Source organism: Armigeres subalbatus, unplaced genomic scaffold, assembly GCF_024139115.2.
Source record: "Armigeres subalbatus isolate Guangzhou_Male unplaced genomic scaffold, GZ_Asu_2 Contig253, whole genome shotgun sequence".
Taxonomy (NCBI): Eukaryota; Metazoa; Arthropoda; class Insecta; order Diptera; family Culicidae; genus Armigeres; species Armigeres subalbatus.
In genome coordinates, this window is record NW_026942991.1 from 168,426 (window position 1) to 186,876 (window position 18,451).

General features: G+C 42.8%; 3 pseudogenes; 2 read left to right on the forward strand and 1 right to left on the reverse strand.

The window, feature by feature from the left end:
* The first annotated feature begins 2,036 nt into the window (after positions 1 to 2,036).
* Positions 2,037 to 3,987, forward strand: LOC134203842 (vacuolar protein sorting-associated protein 45-like; annotated as a pseudogene).
* A 4,717-nt stretch (positions 3,988 to 8,704) lies between these two features.
* Positions 8,705 to 9,802, reverse strand: LOC134203843 (metaxin-1 homolog; annotated as a pseudogene).
* A 1,453-nt stretch (positions 9,803 to 11,255) lies between these two features.
* On the forward strand, positions 11,256 to 14,054 carry LOC134203844 (methyl-CpG-binding domain protein 2-like; annotated as a pseudogene).
* The last annotated feature ends 4,397 nt before the right edge of the window (positions 14,055 to 18,451 follow it).

The window sequence follows — 18,451 nt, forward strand, 5'->3', positions numbered from 1 at the left end:
CAAGAGGATTGAAATTGAAAATTCTTTCCAAAGTATCTTCGAAATTAATAATATTCACCGTATGGGCAAATAAAGGAATTACTAAATTTAAACGGAGATTCATCTCAATTTCCACAGATTTTGTCTAAATTTCAACTCCTACCTCCCACAATGAATTATTTTTCATTTCCACAAGAAATTTATCTAAATTTTCGTGGATTTACCGGAGTTGTATTTGAAATTTTAGGAATGTCTCTTCAATTTTCCATGTCTACAGTTTTGCAGAAAGTTCAAATTTCAACAGGAAATTATTTTCAATTTTCTCAGTAAATTTTCTTTAGTATCCAAGATCGAAAATTCTTGCTTGTCGGCAAGAAATTAAAATTGTTCTGGTGTTGAATGACTATTTCTCACAATTGCCACGTAAATAATTTGATGAAAAAATCAGAAAATTTCATAAAAATCCGCCAAGTTTTTAAAGACTCAGAGTAAAGTTCAGTCGACAATCGTTACACTTTCTCGTTGAACTCTTCCTTTAATTCCATTGGTATATTTTCTAGAAATACTTTTGGAAACTCTTCCAGATTTTTGTCTGAGAATCCTTCTAAGAATTTCTCCAGTAAAGCCCTCTCTGGAGTTCTTTCTGAAATTCCCTGAAGTTCCTCCAGGGATTCGTCCGCAAATTCCTTCGAAATTTTCAGAAAATTTCTCCAGAAAATCGTTTAGAAATATTTCTAGGAGCTCCTCCATAAGTTCGTCCAGAAATTTCTCCGTAGGATCCTCGAAGAATTCCGTCGGAAATACCTCCAGTCGTTTCAGTCAGTTCCTCCACAAATTGTTTCTTTCACGACTTCCTCCACCAGTTCTTCCAGAAATGCCTCTCGAAACTACTGCAGGCATTCGTTCGGAAATTCTTCAAAATCCCTCGAAATTTTTTCAGAATTCCTCTTGATGATTCTCCAAGAATTTGCCGAAAGATTCCAATAATACCTCTGAAAATTATACTCGAATTTTTCTGTTATTTCCTCCAGAATTCTTTCGAAATGCCTACAACAACAATACCTCAGGAAGTTCCACCAAAAGTTGTCCAGAAGTTCCTCCGGAAGTTTCTTCAGGAGCTCCACTGCAAGAAATCTTTTCAGTAATTGATCAGGAAAATTTCAGATGCTCAGAAAATCCTTCACAGAATTCTTTGAGAAAATCCTTCAGTAATTCCTCCAAAATCCTCCGGAATTCCTGCGAAAAATCCTCGAAATCCTTCTGAAAGTTCTCCTGCAATTCCTCTGCAAGTTCCATGCTAATGGAACTAGAATTTCACCGAAAGTTCCTTTAGGTTATCTGGAAGTTCCTTCAGAAAATCCTTTAGATGTTCAACAGCAATTCCTCCGTACCTTTTAGGAGTTTCTTTAGAATTCTTCGAAAAATCCATCAGGAGTTTATCCAGAGTTCCTTCACAAATTCTTAGAAATTTCTTCAGAAAATCTTGTGGAAGTTTCTTCAGGTATTTCACGTAAATTCTTCCAATCCTTCAGGAATTCTTAAAAAGAAACTCAGAAGAATTCCACATGGAAATTCAGTTAAAAAATCCTCCTCGTAAAGATTTGAAGGATATTTTCTTGAATTCTAACAATTTGGTGTTAAAAAATAAATGCTACAAGAAACAGGAGATGCTTGAAATTACAAGCCTGTTGAATTTTGAAATTTCTCGTAATCGTAATTTTGATATTGAAGACATTTGAGACATTTTTACTCAGACTGTGAAGACATTTGAAAATATCCCTGGCATCCCTGGCCACCCATGCGGAATGTGGAGACTTTTGTGTTTGTCAAAATTTTCAAATGAGATCAAAACCTGCGAGAATCAAAACAAATGTCGTGTCGTCATTTTTTAGATTTTTTACAGTACAGAACAAATCAATTCACTAATCATCAGGAATAAAAGAAACATTTTCAATGCTAAAATTGAACGATTTGCATAAAACTTAAGTTTCATGTTTTGATGCAATTACAAATATTGGAAAAATAGATTAATTCGTCTGTACAGCTGTACCTGGAAAATGGTGGCAGATGCTGGTCCCGGAATGAAAATGCTGATGATGGATCGCGAAACCGTAAGTGCTTTGAGGGAAGTAAGTGACCGAACTATTACTGTTGTTTTGCCATATGGTGCAGCCAGATCGTATGTAAAACATGTCGTATTAAATTTCCAGACCAGCGTAGTTTCGATGGCTTTCTCGCAGTCGAGATGCTTCAGAAGGAGTGTTCCTGTTCGAAAGGATCGATTCGGCGCTCAATGAGCGCTCAAATATTTGAAATGTATTGTTTTTATACGACCAACAAGGAACATTCTGCGCCTGCAAAGTGAACTCAAGAGTCCGAAATATGGCTGTTATTATATTAGTAAGTAGTATTTTGGCATTTCGATTTCAACTTATTTACCTAATCGTTCGTTAGTTTAAACATAAGACTGAAAATATTGAATTGGGGAAATTGTCATTGATTGATTTCCAATACACCAATCTAAACACTGGGTTATTTAAAAGTTATATTGACCATTATCACTTAAAATTACTCTCTGAGGTTAAGCTGAAGTTTTGATGCACCTGGTACCTACTAACTCAAATTATATAGATTTCAGCAATTATTCCTCGTACTGATATCAAAACCCTCGCAGAAAAGTGCGAAAGCGAGTCCGTTGTGTAAGAAAGAGATCTATTGACTATCTACCGGTGAATCCCAATCTTTTCTCTCTCAACATTCCACATGCCTACAGTCTCTCCTGGAATCCAGGAGCCCTTGAACGTACTGTTCAAGGCGTGATCAGTTTGTTACTGTCGTTCAAGTTTCGACCTGCCATCCGCTACAAATCAAGCTCCAGTGTGGCGCAAACTCTTGCCAAAAGATACGATACAGATTAACAAGGAAACAGCTCTGTTCAGTTTCCGAACCCGAATGGGTCTCCGCCTCGATGTGTTGATTCTGGATCGCCGAGACGATCCCATTACACCGTTGCAACCAGTGGACCTATCAAGCGATGGTACTGAGCTCTGCCATCAACAAACGGCAGTAGATCTTTCTGGCGTCCAAAGCGTACCCAAAGATTTGAAAGAGATCGTTTTGTCCACCGAGCAGGATGAGTTCTACGCTGCTAATCTACTCCAATTTTGGAATGCCACTACTATCAAGGGGCTGATGGACGAGTTCCAGAAGAAGGTGCACGATCAGAAAAGATCGAAGTATAAGTGATATGAAGAACTTTGTGAAACATATCCACAGTTCAAGAAGATGTCCGGTACGGTATCGAAGCATTGTTGCTCATTAGCGAGCTCGCTGCAGGTCACAAGCAGCGCTGTTTGAAATATCCGAGCTTGAGCAAGAGATCGCGTGCCAGGCGGATCACTCGACACAGTTGCAACGGGTAAAGAGACTCGTTAGCGACGAAAAATAAATTTACAAAACGCTCTTCGTCTTATTTTGCTTTATTCTATGCGTTACGAGCGCATGCTAATTGCGGAACATCTGGATTGCTGAAGATGTTACAAGACCGTGGAGGCGGGCGTATATCGCCCTCGAATGTTAGAGTACATCAGTACCAGCGCTCGGCAGGAGCTATTCAACACTGTGAAGATCACGGATGCCGTCAAATTGACCCGTAATCTAATAAAGGGTCTTAAGGGAGTTGAGAATGTCTACACCCAGCATAACTGCGTCCAAGGAGGTACTGGAGGAGGTAAAAGGGTCGGCCGTTGGACGCAGCTTACCGATAATGGGCAACGAGCTGCCCTTCCGGAGGCCTCCACAGGAAATTGTGGTGTTCGTGATCGGAGGGACAACCTACGAGGAAGCGTTGGCAGTTCATCGTACAACCAGGACGGATACAAAATAATTTTAGGTGGGACAACTGTTCACAATGGGGACAGTTTTATTGAGGAGATTATGGCGGCACCCAGGTGCCGCTCAAGCATTCCGTTCGCTCGATTTCATCATGCACCACCTGGAGACGCTTAAAGGATGCCGATTCAGGTGGCGGGTGATGTCACTTTGTTCCAACAGAATAAACGTAAAGCATGTTTGATAAACATTTAACGTAAAACAAAAACGTATTATATTAATCATCTGAACAGCTTAATATGTATGTATTTATAAACCAAACGAATAGATGGTAAGAAATTATAATGCAGTATAATTGAGTCACACAGAAAGGTTTGTATTGGTCGATTGATGACTGCATTGTTTTTATTATTCGACCTTATCAGACATTATTTTGTGTTCTTTTATCGTAAATTTTGGCTTAGTCATACCTGTGATAGGGATCTATGATGCTTGTATACTTCGTGTTCTCAGACAAAGATGTAACGTAATTAATCCGCTCCCTCGTCGCTTTTACTTGGGTCGCCAATCGCCAGGGCCGTACACATATTACGTAAGCACTTATGGGGAGGGGTCCGTCATTTTCTTACGCACCATATAAATAAAAAATCAGTTGTATGAAAAAATCTCACATGGGGGAGTTCAAAACCCAGAAAAAATTTTACGTAATTGTGTACGACCCCAGTCTGCACACCGACCACGCGCATCTTCCTTGATTGCTATAGCCAGCAAGTGCAGAGTACAGCAACAGTTCGCTAACTGGGCGCTTTTAACTGGACTCTTTTTTAACTGGGCGTTCGCTAACTGGGCCAAAGCCCAGTTAAAAGCATTATCTCAAAAACAAAAGCAAACTAGGCTGCGAGGGGAGTCGAAATGGAAATTATTCTCTCCAAGTAAAACACCGATCATACGTGCATCATAAATCCCAGAGTGTATTTAATTGCATACACTCTAAATCCCTCGTTAGCCCATCGTTAAAAAGCGGCGCTCGTTAACTGGACTGATGTTCTCAGGGGACTGAAGAAGGCTAATACGCCTACCCACCATTCATTCAACATGGCGTACAATGTTTTGTTTTAATTTGGTTTAACTCATGTTAAACGTAAATACACATGTGGAAGTATTGACTGAAAGAGTTGCAGGTGATTTGACTATGCGTCCAATTTGAATCTCGAGCTCGTTCAGTAGCCGCTAGTTGCGAAGGCCGACGAGGTCCTTCGTACCTTAGTTAGTTAAAGCACCAGTCTAGCGTACTGTAGGGTCATGGGTTCGAGTCCCATTGAAGGAAAGTGGTTACCTCACTTTTTCAAATCAATATCTTCCACATAACGTACATATTCACATATGAGTTTTCATAACATTGTAAAAAACTTCGGAAGCATTGACGAGCTATTTTTCGACATAAAGATGCCATACAAACACAAAAGACTCGATGTACCTCAACTAATTGCAGATTTCGCGAAGAAGTTAATTGCCGATAATAACTGCGTACGAACCAATCACCCAAAATGAGCGCTGCATTCGGGTATACTACCCAGAAACAGGGTACCAAAACAGAAGAACCAAAACGATGTTGGGTAAGTGCCATTGTACCGCAGATGACGGGCGTTTCACCCTCCTGGATGTTCTGGCCCATTTAGCGAATGGTTACTTCAGCCGATATCATCTTCCAGGTTCACTACTAAACATCACTTTTACTGGTTTGTTTTCTGTCTGAGTGCACTCGTGGTTCATTCGCCTCCTCCACGTACCGTCCGCCATCTGCACCCCACCATAGATGGTACGCAGCACTTCCCTCTCGAAAACTCATGCGTTGGTCCTCCACGAGCATCGTCCAGGTCTCGTGTCCGTAGAGGACTACCGGTCTAATGAGCGTTTTGTAGATTGTCAGTTTGGTACGGCGGCGAACTCTGTTTGGTCGGAGCCTCTTGCGGAGTCAAAGTATACGATTTCCAGCCACTATGCGTCTCCGAATTTCTCTGCTTGTATCATTTTCGACGTCACCCAAGTACACAAATTCTTTACACCACTCGATTTCGTCACCACCGTTTCGAACTCGCGTTGGGTGCTCACATTGTCTTCTTGAACCTCTTCCTATCATGTACTTCGTCTTCGACTGTTGATAGTCCGATCCCTTAGCTTCCTCTTCAGTCTGATAGGCTTCCTCCATCTTCTCAAAGTTACGTGCCATAATATCTATGTCGTCGCGAAGCCAAATAGCTGGACGGACTTATTGAAAATTGTACTACTCGTGTTAATCCCTGCTCTTCGTATTACCCTAAGACCATCACCTTGCCGAAAGACCTTTATCCTCTGCGGTTTCGAAAGGACTCGAGACTGCCCTGAAACTCGAGCTACACATCCCCGATCCATCGTCGCTTTGATCAACCATGTCAGTTTATCCGGAAATCCGTGTTCATTAGTGATGCAAGCTGATCCCGATCGATTGTATCATATGCGGCTTTGAAGTTGATAAATAGATGATGTGTGGGCACGTTATATTCGCGGCATTTCTGCAGTAGCGAATGGCGTATCCTGGTCCGTGGTGGAGCGTTCGCCCATAAAACCCGCCTGGTACTGCCCGAACTCCTTAGTGGTGCTAGTCGACGGCATAAAATTTTGGAGAGTACCTTGTAGGCGGCGTTCAGCAATGTGATTGCGGGTTATTTACAATCCAGCTTATCGCCTTTTTGTAGATGGGACCGACACCTTTCATCCACTCCTGCGCAAAATTTCCTCCTCCCAAATCTTGGTAATGACCCAGTGCAGCGTTCTGGCAGTGCTTCACCACCGTGTTAAAATAGCTCTCCGTGATTGGTCAACCCCAGGGCTTTGTTGTTCTTCAGCCGGCCAATCTCCTCCTGGATTTCCTGAAGATCCGGAGCCAGTAGAATTATGTCCTGCCGCGTTCCCCAGGTCCATCACCATACCGCCATCTTCGTCTTCCATCGCCATTCTCGCTCTTCGTAGTGCTGCCGCCACTCTTGGATCACCTCACGCTCGTTCGTAATAAGGTTCCCATTTATGTTCTTACATATATCGGGCTGTAACGTGGCCCTTACATAAACGGTTTAACTTCTCATAGAATTTTCGTGTGTTATTAGCGCATAGTTGCTCCGTCTCGTCACGGTCTCTATCTTCCTGCTGGCGCTTTTCCTCCGGAAAATCGAGCTTTGTCTTTTGCGCCCGTTTTATCGTCCTCGTTCGCCCTCGTGCGGTGTTGCAGCAATCTCGCCCATGTTGCACTCTTCTCGTCACTAACTGCTCACATTCGCCGTCATACCAGTCGTTTATCTGATTAGGGGCACTGTGCCAAGTGCAGCGGTGCGGTGCTTTACGGGTCGAATATCTCTCCATCCATCTTGAAAAGACGCTGCGCCTAGCTGCTCTTCCGTTGGAGTGCCCTTCTGGCTGCGCGTTTCTTAGGCTAGTCTACCGTCTTGAGCCGCCCAATGTTAAGCAGCGGCGTCCGACTTTGACGCGTGTTGTACACCGTCAGGAGTTTTAAACCAGGCATACTGCAACGAGGTGATGGTCGGATTCAATATTCGCACGCAGTAAGTGCCGTTCGTGATGCCGGAAGAATTTACCGTCGATTAGAACGTGGTCGATTTGGTTTTTCGGCTACTTCCGAGGAGGCTGCAACATCGTATTCAGATAGGATCGGTCATGTCTCTGTATCGTCCACCAGTGGGCATCCATCGTATGCTGCTCCAGCTGTGCGTGAAGCTTCTTTCTCGTCGTCAGGTCTCCTTCAATAAACAATAAACGAATTTATGCACCGTAATTACTCTTACTGGGCCTCCTTAGCCGTGCGGTAAGACGCGCGGCTACAAAGCGAACCATGCTGAGGGTGGCTGGGTTCGATTTGTGCCGGTCTAGGCATTTTCGGATTGATGTCTCGACTTCCTGGGCATAAAAGTATCATCGTCTAGACTCGGATAATACAGATGCAAAAAGTAACGGGCTTAGAAACCTCGCAGTTAATAACTGTGAAGTGCTTAATAGACACTAAGCTGCGAGGCGGCTCTGTCCCATTGGGGATGTAATGCCAATATGAAAGTAGTGAAATGGTGTTGGATGGTGAAACATTTGAAGTTGTAGAAGGATTTGTGTACCTTGAAACACTAGTGACGTGCGATAATGGCGTTACCGCGAAGTGAAAAACGTATTGCAGCTTCGAATGGGCTTATACGGACATCGTGACCAGCTTTATCCTGTAGTCTGCGAACGAAAACGAAATTTGCGCTGAATACTACTCTGATTTTTCGGCGGGTTTACGACCGTGGAGCATGGACGTTTAAGGAGGTTGATCGAGGAGCTTTCGAAGGATATGAGCGTGAGGTGTCGGATAATACTCTGCGGTAAACAGGAGAATGACATCTGACGGCGTGGCTGGATCATAATTTATACCAGGTGTATAAAGAGCTGGAAATTATTAACACAACAATTATTAAATACAACACACAGTCTGCGGTGGGCTGGGCACATTGTTCGTATACCGAGAGTACATCAAGTAAAGATAATTTCAGTAGAAGCCGGAGGGTTGTAGGATCGAAAGGCCGCGTACACACTTTCTGTGAGAAGTGGGTACTGAACGTTCAGGGCGACTGGTAGCGATCAAGATCGAATCCAAGGGAAAAGTATGATTCATTCGGCGTAGGTTCACCGAAAAGGAACCTATCAAGAAGTAAGTAGCTTAGACACTGCCTCACAACCACGGACTTCGGACAGTTTCGTTATCAAAATCCTTTCAATTGAATTAACCTGCTGACAGTCAAGAGTCAACTCATATTTTAATGTTTATCTTGCATTCCAAAAAATCCACAGAATCAGCACTCCTACTCTTCATCGTCTACTCAGGCTCATCATACGAAATGAAGTTCTTCGCCGCAGTCGTTGTGCGATATCTATGAAAAGAAAGATCTTGAAAATAAGAAAATTCATTCGACATATTCAACGAAATCCTACCGTCAAAATCCCGGATAATAAAGCATAGCAACCATCGCAATGGTAGCAAAATCCAGACACTACATAGCGTTTCCTGCGCTCGTACGGCGTATCATCGCATCCTTTTGCGTTCCGTCGCTGAACTTTGGCTCCCTCCACCGTTCGCCTTCGACGATCCATTCGAAGAGGACGACGACGACGACGAACATTTCCGTTGCTACCGGCCGTGGAAACCTTCACGAGCGAAGTAAATCTTCGTAATCCTTTCAACGAACTTGACTGATTGCCGCATTGCTTGACGTGGTTCTGCAGGACGCCGTTGGAAGGCTCAGCTTCAGCAACACCGACAGGTATCCGTATGGACTGCATCGATTTCGCTTGGAGTGTCTCCGAAGAAGAAACGATTCTCACCAAGCTTCTCCAGTATCCAGTTGATACATTTCTTCGCGTTGAGCATCATGTCCTTGACGTCGTGCAGTTCGACTGAGGTCCTCCAGCAAACCAGCCAACGAAACAGTCAGCTCGTTCTCTTCAGAACATCACTTACGTGGGCGGTGAAGTTGAATGGAATAGGAATCCGCTTAGCGTACAGCGCCCTGGTGGTGTCTAGGTTTTGGGGTCACCCAAGATTGTACATGAAGTATGGGTATAGGTTCTCGAATACATACTAGATGCACCGTTTATCACAATGTGTTCTGTCCTTCAGGTTCGCGTTGGCGTCGAAACCCGGGACTGCAAAACTCGGGATTTTATTGTATCCGCCGATCTTCTTACCGTCGTCTGTGACGAAGCAGGGAGCATTCCGTCCGGTGAGCTGAACGGATTACCGTTGAAATTGAGGTGATTTTAGCGTGAAAACTTCAGGTACGCCTAAACAACGAAAAGCATGTGTATATTGGATCTGGGATGAGATTTTCATATTTTGTTCGACTCACCAGTAGCCGTGCACAATCGTAATCGATTGTGGGCAGACCCACTCGCCTTTGTACAGGAATAGTTCCATTATTTCATTTATTCGGAATGATGTAAATGGCTGGATATCAATAAGTGCTGTGGTTCATCAGTTTCAAATTCAGCGCTATATGGAACTGGGCGAGTTCAATGTTTATGTCGGTTGTCAACATCGGTTTTGTTCTGATGTTCTCCGTCTGCGTTGACGTTGACGATGGGGTCGCGCACAGTAGTCGATAGTGTATAAAAAATGTATTTAATAGTCACATGACTCGAGTATTTTTGGTACTGCCTTAATAAAGTTTTAATTTTATTTTAAGATATTTGTTATTTTGTCAAAATAACTGTTAAATAAAAAAAACAACAAAGCCGAGACAATTTTAAAATTTTGGAAACAACGAATTGTCTCAGACGATTCTTTGGCATATTGGTCAACTTTTCCAAAACAATCGAGTGAGCGAAAAAAGAAGGTTCAGAAACACGACCGCAAAATCAACGTAGAATAACGTATTAGACTGTATTAGAGTGCAGTGACTCAAAGCAGTAATTGTAGAGGTTTCTTGCCTTAAATCATTTTTCGAATTTGATTTTACCATTCGTCAATAATTATTCACCAAATGACTAATAGCCGAAATGGAGCATTAACTGTATAAAGTTTTCACATTGCCTGATGAAATTCAATTTCTCAATAGTTTATTTAACCTTTATTTAATTGTTTCTATTATGTAGTTGTGCAGAATCTTAAGAGTTTGTCGTTTGATTGATACAAAATAATCTAAATCGGTTGGAAGACGACTGAGTTATTAGCTCATACTTCCTGACCACTTTCGTGGCGGTCTCAAATTTGAATCTGCAGAATAACCCCCTATATTTTCCGTAAGACGATTACTACGTCAAAATTTGTGCGAGTAAGCTCAATTGAAGTGGTACAGGTACCCTACATGTATTCTATACCAAACGCGATCGACATTCAGGCGCTAACATAAATCATGTCTTTAAGCGCGAAAAGCAGCTAAAGCTAATAAGTTGTCTATAATATTATAGTATATTGTATATTTTATATTATTTATATTTATTTATTTTCGTTTCTTCGATGATTGAATTCTCTGTTGAATTCTGGCCAGTTTTATATACTCGATTAAGTTGAAAACGAATATGGGACTAGCGAATTTGATTTTCTCGCAATTCCGTATGTTAAACCTTACTTCGCTAGTGGCAGTAGTCTAATTAGGGCTAATTAGACTACACCTACTCTGATAGGTTTAACGTGAATTGCGAGAAAATCCACTGCAGTCCCCATTTCGGTTTTCATCTTGACTAATATTATTAACTGCGCGCACGAATCCTGATGCGCTGTCAAATGTATACTGGCTAACATCTCCATTTTTGTGGGACGCCAGACGCGGAAAAGAAAACAAGACGTCAAAAGTTGTGGAAATTTTTCTAATTTTCTGAAAGAAATAAACATTTCTAGCTTTGGTTTTGTGCATTTCGAACAGTGAACAATGAACGTATCGATTGAAAGGAAACGTTCGGATTTCCGCTCTTCCCAAAGGTTGCAGCGGGAGGAAGTACTGCAAAATCTGTCTCTCTGCGGGAAAAGTGGATTTTATTACTACAGGTACGCATTTTAAGATGAACGACTGCAGATTATTCACTCATGTATCGGATTTATTAAATTGGGCAAGTGATCATTGAATTGACAAAAGATAAGTAGTTCCAACTCGCAGTTTTTTTCACTAAAAATACAATGTTTCTCTAAAATAGTATACCTGTTGGGTAGTTTTATCAACAGATAAATAAGAATACCAATGAATAGGTAAACACAGATTGTTATAAAATAATAGCCTTTGAGTTACAAATTCATCATTTGATTATAATAAAATAAACCCAAATTAATACTCCTGCGCATTATAAAAATAAGAGCAACATATGAGAGAGGTCGAATTTGCACTTTAGGGAAATAGATTTTCTTTTTCTTCAATTTAAGTCTTTTGCGGTCATTTGAGTGCATTGCATCGGTCTCTGTGAAAAAATCGATTTTAATTTTTTGTCCTTGAAAAACAATGTTTTTTATAATTCTGGAACGCAATGCCGACCGAACCAATAGGAAACAACTAGACCGCAATCCGCGTCGATTGCAACTTTTTGCGATGATGATACCAAAAATGTGTCTCACATTTTGTCACATACAGACATCACCTCAATTCGTCGAGCTGAGTCGATTGGTATATAACACTATGGGTCTCCGGGCCTTCTATCAAAAGTTCGATTTTGAAGTGATAGCCTTTACGTATACTTTGTATACGAGAAGGCAAAAATAAAATTGTGAACTTTGACATTAGGCTTCTTTTTTATAAAGTGTAAAAAAGCTCGTAAGACTGGAACAGACAATCAGAATTTGCTCTCATCAGCTTATGAAGGCCTATAATTGAAAGCGCTTTGTACAATATGAAGATTTTATTGGAAAATGAAAGTAACAATTTCCTTCGACGGGTCTTATTGAAATGTATTGGACGTAAGCAGTGCACTCCCATGATTTCATAGTTGACTAACAACCATTGCACTTTCGCATGTATTTTGAATTTTTAATTAAATCTTTTCAGCACAGCACTAAAATGAGATTTGAAACAAGCAAGTATCAATGTTGTAGCGGTTGATATTTTTAACGTTCAGTCCGGCTGCTCAATTCCGGAAAGAAACAGAAGTGCTGAGTATACTAAGTCCACTAAGCTGCAAGGCTGCAATGTCCCAGTGAGGGATGTAATACCAATTAGAAGATGATGTCAAGCGAATTGTTGAATTCTATTGGTCTAATCTAAACTTATTTATACTTTAATTATTCTTGTCACTGCTCTACGTGCTATTTATATCACCATTTTGTCTCGATTATATTTTGATCATATATTTTCATCATGGGTTAATACGTTATCTGGATGATATGCAAGCGACGCAAGTAGCAATAAACAGATTTAATCAACGTTACATTGGTATAATGTAAATTTTGGTAGAATCGAAAATCTAGCATCCATAAAATATACTTTTGAGCATATGTCATCCATAAATAAATCCTCACTATCTCTAGTCCTACGGGGAAAAAATAGAAAGCAAACCCAGTTGGCCCGTGCCCTCGGGACACTATTGATTTGTCCACGTTCGACTATCAGGCCGTCGAGTCGTTCCCAGTGCAACCCTATGATGTTGCAACATAATGCACTAAGAAACTAGGCGTCACATCGATAGGGGCGGAGCATCATCGTCATCCAGCATTGGCATTGTGGCTGGGCCAACTGGACCCAATCTGCCTCCCCTGTACCCATCTACAACCAGCTTCCACCGACCGGTAGACCGCATTTATCAGCATCAACAGCAGCAACAGCGCATCACCGCAGTACGATTACAGGTACCGGTCTCGTGTGGGACGAAATCGTTGATACTCAGATTCTTTCTTTTATTACTTTGTTTCTTTGTAAAAAATGATCTCGATTGGCTGGACATTTAGGACATACAGAATGAGAATATTTCGCTTTTGTGAATTCGTGGATAAAATTGAAAATTTTCGATTGGCGTTAAAGACATGCAATAAAACCAATACAAAAAGGCCAACCACATAGTGTACGTTCGTGTTCTGGCAGACAGAAGGCAAACGTATCCTAAATATTTGTGTCAGACCTTGAAGATTATTGGTTCTTTTTGCTTTGATACATACTCTTGGTCTTAGTTAACATATTTTGACCGTTCATATTTCTGCTAACGATTTTACGTGCTGGTCAATTTTCAGTCGCGGCATGCGAGCGGATACTTCTCTCATTCCACCGATCCGGCAGACGGCTTCCTTTTCAAGCAACCTGTAACCGTGGTACGATCGCAAGAAGGTGACAGCAAGGTAAACGTGAGCCAGCATGTTCGCAGGTTAAACCGAAGCAGCTTTTCTGGGAAAAGCGTTTGGAGTTGGTCTCTATTGGTCAAATACAATGGGTAAATCTGAAACCACGTTTGTCGGTTGCAGAATCTTCGCGCCAACAATACGCACAACGAGAAATCGGCACGCTGGAACTGCCCAAACGGTTGAAATCAGTGGGCCCGGTGTGGACGAGGCCACGGTTCTGCAATCGCGCACCACCTGCATCCACGCACCCGTGACAGGGCAAACGGCTTCCAAAACGTCCCTCAACACCAACGCCGGGTTTTCTCAATCCCGATCACGTTGATGCACGTGGCAACGGTAACCGAAGATGACATCAAACGGCAGGAGGAGCGTGCAGTTCGCCAGACTGAGGCTGCAGGAGGCACTGCGGACATAGGTAATGTTTATAATAAATTATTCTCTAGGATTAAGATAATTTTCTATCGGTGTGAGATCAATGATTTAACAATTTCGTCTTATATTGTAATGCTAGGGCGTGTATGAATATTCATGAAACCATGGCGTTAATGCAGTAATGACGCATCGAAATGTAGCGTTGCTCTCATTTAAATACAATGATAAGAAATGACTACCTTTTCGTTTATCGTGATATCATGAGATATCCATCCTTGCATCTCTATTTGATTTGATCCATTTGTTGTGAATATATTCAATAATATTTAAGAGTGTAGTACGTGTTTATAATTTTATCGAATGTAAACTTTAAATAGCACATATTCCGTCGTTAGGGCATCCACACCTACAAATTTCGTTAATTTCCATAAATTGATAATAGCACATCATAAGTCTAAGCTAGTAGAATTGATGATATTGTACAATTTCATGCTTCGGTTTTAAACAATTCCATCTAACAGGCTTGTACCGGTGATGACGAAATCGAGGTGGTTGAAGAATTTGTGTCCTGGGGCTCTCTAGTAACCTCCAAAACGATATCACAGAGAAATCCGGAGACATCATGCGGGAGATTGTACGTACAAGATCCGCAAGCTCCGATCGAATAGAGTTTGCCGCCATACTAAACTGACAATCTACAAAACGCTCATTAGACCGGTAGTCATCTATGAGACCTGGACAAGATTATTATTTTACCTCTTGAAACAAGCTGTTCAGATAAAGAACATTGTGTCCAATATTGCACGTTTCTCGGTGACGAATCATCAAAGACGCTTATGGACGATGAGTTGGAAAACAAACTGAACCTCTCTGGACAGCGCTCCCATTGCGCCTCAAGTGGACTGGTGGCCTGCATCGCGCGTATGATAATTCAAGGAGCGTAAATATTGAGATCTCAGGACTGAACTAAAAATGCTTTGAATTCGGCATATTCGAACGTATGCAAGATCTTCTGTCGAAGTACTCACATTTGAAAGATGTTCCTGCTCAATCCTATCGAAGTCATCGAAGTGCCCGACAGGACAACTCAAATATTAACATGGTGCACTACACGTACCACGTTACGTTTGATGCTGTGAACACGACAACGACGACGAAGTGCAGTTGCCTTCGCTTCGGAAGCGTTTCCGATGCATCCTATCCCTCCTGCGCGTACAAGAGAAAATGATTAACGTCAGCAAGCCTTATAGAGTACGGAAACTGGCCCCAGGTTTGGAATGCAGCTGCCGTGACCAACGGAGTTTCGTTGAATACTGCAATACTGGCTGGTCTCGATTTGCTAACCCGCTTATAAATGTAGGACTAAGGAGGGAGAAGAGGTGGAGATTTTCTAGGCCGATGATACTGACGCGTTAAACGCGTTAAAGACAAAAGGAATCCTATAGACGAATCCAAGTAAAAATAAGAAGACATACGACGATGTTAACTTTGAGATCCTACAGCACAGCATGGAGATCATTTAAAATTTTACTTACTCATAAGTAAGTAAGTACACCTCCGATGGTGCAAAGCCGACTTGAAAGATCTCCACCCTGAGCGTTGCCGGCTATCGCTTTAACCTGTTGCCAGGATGATTCGGTCGACTTCTTTTATTTCTTTATTGAGGCTTCGCCGCCATGAGCCTCTGGGTCTCCTCTGCTGCGATGTCCCGCTGGGTTCCGTCTAATGCTTGTTTACGATTTCGTTTCGCCCTACCTAAAGTGTGCGACCCAGCCACACCTCCGATCCGAATTTCTGTTGCTATCGGCCTCTGGTGACAACGACGATGGGCTCGTTGTTTGAGATCCAATTGTGAGGCCGGCGATTATATACCGCAGGCATCTGTTAATGAACACCTGCAGTCGTTGAGTGTTCTCCGATACACACTATGCTCGCTAGCGTATAACAGCACGATTTCACGTTAGAGTTGAAAATTCGTATTTTGTGCGTTCACTTATCTCCTGTTTTTCCAGATATTTCTTAAACTCGCAAAGGCAGCCCTTGCTTTCTTGATCCGTACGCCTATGTCGATCTTGGTACCGCCGTCTGACGCCATTTGGCTACCAAGATATTGGAAGCTTTAACATTCTCCACTGGTTGTCCGCTGTGTGAAACTGGAAGGAGTCACCGTGTTTACATCCAACGATTTGGTTTTGTTGCGTTGATAACTAAACCTGCCGAAGAGGAGCGCTCGGCAAGGTCGTTGAGCTTACTCTGCATATCAGAGCGCCGTTGCGCGAGGTGCAACGTCATCAGCCAATTCGAAGCCGTTTAGGTGCTCCATGGTTATAGGCTGCCCCAGTCCGCGGTTTGTTCGTCAATCGCATCTACCAGAATCTCGTCGATTACGATGAGGAACAGTAACGTATTAGAATACATCTCCTCACACAGCTACGACCCGGATAGGGTCGGACAGTGTCACGCACTCTACGAAAAGGCCTCGTACTATGCTTCGTACTGTGATTTTCTCAGGAACACCCTTGCGTCTCAGGGTTTATTCTCTGATTGAGACGGTGGAAAGCTGTTTCGTGATCAATGAATAGCAAGTAAAGTGACTCTTGAATTCGTTGACCTGCTCCAGAATGATGCGGAGCGTGATAATATGGTCACACAGGATCTTCCGGCACGGAATCCGGCCTGCTCCGCCGGAGAGTCGCCCGCCTGAATCCGGGCTAGGATAATTTTGCATAGAACTTTAAGAACGGTGCACAACAAATGCCTAGCCAGTTATCGCATACAGTCAGGTCACACTTTTGGGCACCTTCACTAAGATACCTTCATCCAGTCGACCGGAAGGTGCGGTGTCCCAGATATTGAAATAAACGATGCAGAAGTTGAGCGGATGTCGAGGGTCAGCTTTGAGCATCTGGCTAATATGCGATCGACCCCTGGGCTTTATTCGATTTCATGCTTTGGATGGCTGTTTGAATCTCGTGATGGAGCTTCGGTATTGACGCGTGTTATACGTCAGATCCTAGGCAGATCATGCCGAGTGGTGATGCCTGGCTGGCACTTGAAAAGTTGTTCGAAGTGCTCAAACCAGCGTTTCAGCTGGTCAGTTGTCGTCAATAACTGATCATTCGCGTCTTTCACACGATTTGCATTCATCTTCGCCCGCTTAAGCTCGTGAGATATCGTAGAAAGCGAATGTCCCCGGTTGTGGCTATCTCTCCTTCGTCGCCAGAGACGTTTTACTTCCTTCTCAGAGCGTATCGTTGACGGGCTGAGACTTTGGCTCCTCTGGTTTTGATCGCTCTATCGCGGCTTTGGCTTCTCTTCACTCCTCTATCTTCCTCCAGGTCTCATCGGTTATTCAATGTTTTCTCTGGGTGCGCAGTTCGCCCAAATTGTTCTCGCTGGTGGCGATGAGAGCGTCTTGATGGCGGTCCATTGGTCTTCCACGCTGCCACCTTCCGGAATATCTGCAGCACGCGTCCCCAGTTCTTCAACAAAGGACTTCACCTGGCATCTTCCAGTCGGCGTGTTGAATCATCTCCACTCTCTCTCCTCCTGCCGACGAATCCGCGCAATGCGCCGGCGTATTTCGCCGATGAAGGTGATGATCAGACGCGATATCGGCACTACGTATATTCCGTACATCAAGAAGGCTCCGTTTCCATTTTCGGCTGATGCAGATGTGGTCGTTGATTTTCTGTAAAGCCGTCACGGAGACCCACGTGACCTTGTGAACCGGTCTATGAGGAAGAGCGATCCCCGATCACCATGTCGTTATTACCACAAAATTCTGCGAACAGCTCTCCGTTTCGCTCATTTCTCCGAGCCATGGCGTCCCATAATGCGCTCATGGTTCGAGTTGTCGAATCAATCTTCGCATTGAAGTCGTCCAAACAGATCAACATCATCCTTCGAATTCCTATCTACGACGGCATTGAGTTGACTGTAGAAGTTCTCTTTGTCTTGCAGATCGCAGCATCGTTGGCGCATAACATTGGATTATATAAGGTTTCGGACCCGTGTTCTTCTGGCAACGATTTCTTTCACTTATAGGTTCCACTTCATAAGCGCAGAGTGTGCCTGAGCGCTTCGTAGGAACCAACTACGCGATGCCGGGGAGCGTGTTCACCTCGTAAACCAGAGTATAGCAGAACTTCTCCGACGACGTTCTGTGTTCTCCAAAGTTTGCCAACGAATTTCACTCAGTCCCAGGATCTCAAGCTTCATGCGGCGTCCTCATTGACAAGTTGTGCTAATTTACCTGCTGGGCTACAGCAAATAATAATGAAATTTCAACGACATGTAATTGATCGTTGATGTAATTATCATTGGTTGAGCTAGACGGTCAATTGAGTTTTAAGTCAAAATAAATGCACATATACAGAACATAAGAAAACACAATATTACATTCTAAACAAAATAATTTTCCTCCCAATTTATTTTTAA